This window comes from Vigna unguiculata, chromosome 2, assembly GCF_037176805.1.
Source record: "Vigna unguiculata cultivar grain cowpea cultivar isolate G323 ecotype 2 chromosome 2, ASM3717680v1, whole genome shotgun sequence".
Taxonomy (NCBI): Eukaryota; Viridiplantae; Streptophyta; class Magnoliopsida; order Fabales; family Fabaceae; genus Vigna; species Vigna unguiculata.
In genome coordinates, this window is record NC_140793.1 from 281,592 (window position 1) to 286,775 (window position 5,184).

General features: G+C 29.8%; 1 pseudogene across 2 annotated transcripts; it reads left to right on the plus strand.

Moving 5' to 3' along the window:
* The first annotated feature begins 1,821 nt into the window (after nt 1-1,821).
* LOC114174223 (UPF0496 protein At4g34320 pseudogene) lies at nt 1,822-4,156 on the plus strand (annotated as a pseudogene). 2 transcript variants are annotated; one of them, XR_014986706.1, is made up of 2 exons: nt 1,822-2,217; nt 2,787-4,156. The product of XR_014986706.1 is annotated as a UPF0496 protein At4g34320 pseudogene, transcript variant X2 (transcript). The 2 variants fall into 2 exon arrangements; XR_014986700.1 differs by having other exon boundaries at nt 1,824-2,217; nt 2,747-4,156.
* Nucleotides 4,157-5,184: the final 1,028 nt, after the last annotated feature.

Here is a 5,184-nt window from a genome sequence, read left to right on the forward strand (position 1 = left end):
GCCAAATCTTTTCATTAGGTACAAGAATAAGGATGCCAATAATTTGTACCTACAACTATCCGCAAATAAAATTCGTAACAGGTAGAAAATTAATATTTTAAATGAATATCCGCATATAATGGGTACAAATATTTTTTATATTCGCTTGTTAACATGGTGGATACGGTATTACAATATTGTGTATTCGTGGATACATGTATCCGCTATACTCTACTTTGCATTACGAAAACTAAAAATAAATGATTAAAATATTAACACAATGATTTTAAATAGGTTATTTTTTATCACTTAGTTTTAAAAAATCTCCATTTTTTTTAAACTGTCATTCAATATTATTTAAATTATATTTGGACTTCGCTTAAAATTTTAAAATTTATGAATGTTATGTATTTATTTTATTTGAATTTATGTTTAAAAAAAGTTGTTAAATATTTTAAATTTTTTTATAAATACATTTTTTTAAAAAAATATTGTTAAATATTTTAATATTTGTGGATATAAAAAAAATGCAGGTATCCCCTTAACAGATACCTACGTAGATACAAAAACAGGTACGGGTTGATCAAAACGGGTTGATCACTTAGTGAGCCAACCCAACTCGGCAGACTAATTAGTGAGCTAAAAAAATTTCAACCCGACCCGGTCCACCGCGGGTTGGTGGGTTAAACAGATTGGCTCACGGGCTCACTTAATTAAAAAAAAACTACAATTTTTTTAACATTTTTTAGTCAAAACTATATTATAATTCTAATTAAAATCTAAATAAACTTTAATACAATCCAAAATTACAAAAATATGTGTTGCCTAAAATAAACCTAACATGACTCAAATACAAAGCCCAACTTAATAAAAAATACTTGTGTGACCCTTTATTTGCGGATTGGTGAGCTAATCCGGCTCACCACGGGTTCAATCTGTGTGAGCCGAGTTCTAGGTGAGTCGGGTCAAAAATCAACTCGTAATGAAATGTAAAAAAAAAATTTCAACCTAACTCGGCGTGAACCTGTGGTGAGCTAGGTTGGCTCGCAGATTTCAACCCATTTTGATAACTCTAATTTATACAACAGATGGAATATAAAGAAGCTATTACCCGAACTTTATCCACTAATATTCGTAAATATATTCATACGTATGTACATTGAACTCTGAATATTATAAGTCATACTTTAATATTTATTCTTTTATTTTACTTCTAATTTTAGTGTTCAGTGCAATTTGAAATATATCTTGGCTATCAAGTAACTAAATTGAGATGCTTTAAAAGTTCAACTTCCAGGTGTCTTAGCTTTATGAACCACCAATTTGGAATGTTTTCTTTTCCACCTTTTTATCTTGTATTTTTTTTTTTCTAATATCATCTTAATATAACAGATTTTGATGTATAACTTAGAATGTTCCATTTGTTTAATATGATCCGGAATTAAATGAACAATTTAATGATTTTGTTTGTTTCCACACAATGGAGATGAATTATTATTTAGATAAAGCTAACATTATACCTTTTTCATGAAATAATACATAACAATCTCATCAAACTTTAAACTTTATTGACAAACATGATGTCTTTTTCTTGACATTTGATATAAAGGAAATAAATTTAATCATATATGTTGATAATATAAATATTTTGTTATTATCTAATTAAATTATTATTATATATGTGTCTAAAGTTCCTTACATTTATAATAATTTGTTTATAATTATTTCACTAGTATAGTATAAAATATCTATCATAATAAAGTATTTTAGTCTGGTTGAGTTTTGAGGGGTCTTTTAATGTAAAAACTTGTCTCAACAGATAATCTAAGAATATAAGATTCCATGTGTAGTTTCACTTCCTATGATGTTCAAGAAGTCCTATGTTCAGACTTGTGCCACTCACTTTGTTTCTTGAACCCTTGTCACTGTTTTTCTTCTACGCTTTTTGCGCGTTAAAAGGAAAATCTTACGTGCATTCCTTTGGTTTGCTTCACGCGTTTTTGCAGAAATCTTCTTATGCGTGCAAGTTATTGTTTCGCTCACATCTCAAAGCTCCCAAATTTGTGGTAAATAAGTAACAGGTGTTCAGCTGTCTTCAAGGTCTTAAATTCCTCACATTGAGCCTCTCAATTTTTTTCCCTTTTTAGAAATAGATCAACAGGGTGACGCCATAATCTATCATTGGATCAAAAGTAATCACTCTCTGCAAATTCTTATCTTCTTCAATTGCTCTCAAAGGTTTGTACTTTGCAAAATTCGCCATCTGGGTCTGCTTGTTTTGTTCTAATTGTTCACTATTCTTCATAATATGGAGTACTGTGTTTTGTGTGTTAAAGGTTCTTTTTTCGTATGCAAATGAATGAGAAAGAAATATCCTTTTTAATCGGGGGTTTGTTTGATGCTGATGATAATGTTGTGAAGTTTGTAATGTGTGAAAAGAATTCTACGAGTATTTGTTTGTTTGAAGTTGATTGTGATGTGGTAATGTTTCTAATGGGTGCAAATATCTGAAATAGCATTTGTATCCACTGGTTGGTTAGTTTGAAATTGATTGTGATATGATAGGGTTTCTCATGTGTAGAAATCTATGTAGCAATGGTCTCTATTAGCCTGTTTGAAATATATTATATTTGCCCTCAAATTGTTTGTGATTAGGCCAAGATTATTTGTGCACCCTTAATCACAAACTGGACACCTTTGAATTTTACCTAATCAGTTAAGGAATTTCTTGGTGGGGCTAATTTCTTCTTCTTCTGATGATAATCAGGTACTGAGTTTGAAATTGGTTATTCCTTGTTCTTTATTAGATCATTTCAGTTGAAAGAATGGGGTCACATATGAGCAAGAAGACCCATGCAACATCATCCGGAATTAACTTCAATACTGATATGGCAACTGAACTGAGGTCATATGAGACTGCATGGAAACTTGACTCTGATTTGCAGTCCTTTGATACCACAGTTCAAGCTCGAGCGAATCAAGTCATGAATACTTTGGCAGTTGGAGTCGAGGTTCGGTCCCTTTCTTTTGAGTCTCTGAAACAAGTCACAGAGTGCCTTCTGGAAATGAATCAGGAAGTTGTGAAGGTGATCTTAGACTGCAAGAAAGATATATGGAAGAATCAAGAACTGTTTGAGCTTGTTGAGGAGTACTTTGATAACAGCTTGCAGACTCTAGATTTCTGCACTGCATTGGAGAAGTGCCTGAAACGAGCCAGGGATAGCCAATTGCTTATTCTTGTGGCCCTTCAACAGTTTGAAGAGGAAATCGGGTTGGGAGAGAAGCGCTACACCAGAACATTACAGGAACTGAAGAATTTCAAGGCAGCTGGTGACCCTTTCACTGAAGAATTCTTCCAAATGTATCAGTCTATTTACAATCAGCAGATACTCATGCTTGAGAAGTTGCAAGTGAGACAAAGCAAACTTGATAAGAAAGTGAAACAAATCCACACCTGGAGGAAGGTATCAAGCATGATATTTGTGGCTACAGTTGCTGCTGTGTTGATATGTTCAGTTGTGGCTGCAGCAATTGCTACGCCACATGTTGCAGCTGTTCTAGCTGCTGTTACTGCAATCCCAATTGGTTCAATGGGAAAGTGGATTGACTCATTGTTGAAGAACTATGAAACTGTCATGAGAGGACAGAAGGAAGTAACTGTCGCGATGCAAGTTGGAACCTATGTTGCTATAAAGGACTTGGACAACATTCGGGTCCTCATTGATCGGTTGGAAATTGAGATTGAATCTCTTTTGCAGAATGTGGAATTTGCCATTGAAGAGGATGCCGTGAAGGTTGCAATAGAGGAGATCAAGAAGAAGTTAGAAGTTTTTATGAAGAATGTTGAAGATTTAGGAGGGCAAGCTGATACTTGTAGCAGAGACATTATAAGAGCTAGAACTTTGGTTCTACAAAAAATCATAAAGCTTCCCCACACTTGAAGTAATTGTTGCTTTAGGACAGTTCATTTATTCTATTTCTGGTGAAATTTCATGATTTCCGGTTATCATTGATTCATGAAAAGTTGGATTTATGTTGTAAATATTGGGAAAATGCTGACATTTAGTACTTTGATTTGTGTAGGAAGCTAAAAGTTATTCTTTTGAGACAATATTACACCAATTCATGTATTTATTATTATTATTTTGTGAGATAGATACATTTGTATTTGTGTTTAGCACATCGTTTGATCAAGTTTTGTTATCCCAATGTATGTGTTTTACTTCTTAATCGGTAATAGAAAAAAAAAATAAAAATAAAAAATAGAATAGCACGGCTAATTGTTTACTTCTCAATTGGTTATTTTTACACACTCAACATGATATAAAATAAGATGATGATAATCATATGTATTTCTTATGTTTTATGAAAAAAAATATAAAATAACATATTGAATTAGGATGATTCAAAATGTATCTAAAATTTATTTTCAAAATTTAATTGATAGATGTACAAAAATTTTATGATATTAAATGAAATCTGACCTAATTACAATTAATATAGTTTTATTTTGTTTAAAAAATAAGAATATTTATAAATATTGTATACTTGTTATAATATTTTATTTAATATTTATTGTTAAAAGTTAAAAAATAATTAAATAATTATATTTTAATGTTATTAAAAATTAAAATATAATTAAACATTAAAATTTTAAATTAAAAAAAAATCAACAAAAAATAGTATTAAATATATAAAAAATTTACAAAAAAAATAATTAAAGTATTAATTTAAGATTTAATTAAATTTTCAAAAGGCTTATTTTTATTGTTTACAGATTTTAAAGTATATTTTTGTCTTTATAAAATTAGTTATATACATTTATATTATTTTAATTAATAGAATTAATTATTCCAGCTTTTAATGTAAAAATGATAAATCCAACGTACATTAGTTATTTCTTAATCAATTTCCTAAGGACACTAGTTAGTATTCTCCATATCTTTCACTTTCTTTTTCCAATAAAGAAGCCGAAAATATTTACATTAAAGGGTGAAAATGATATGTTTTAGTCATACAATAATGTATCATTTAAACATTTTTTCTTTTAAATATTTAAAAAAATTAATTGATATTTATGTTATTGTTTATGATTTTACTAGACTGAAGAAACAATTTGTATGTCCAAATGAAAAGTGTGACATCCCATTTAAATAGATTAAATCTACTAAATTTAAACATTGCATAATTATAGAAATCAACGAG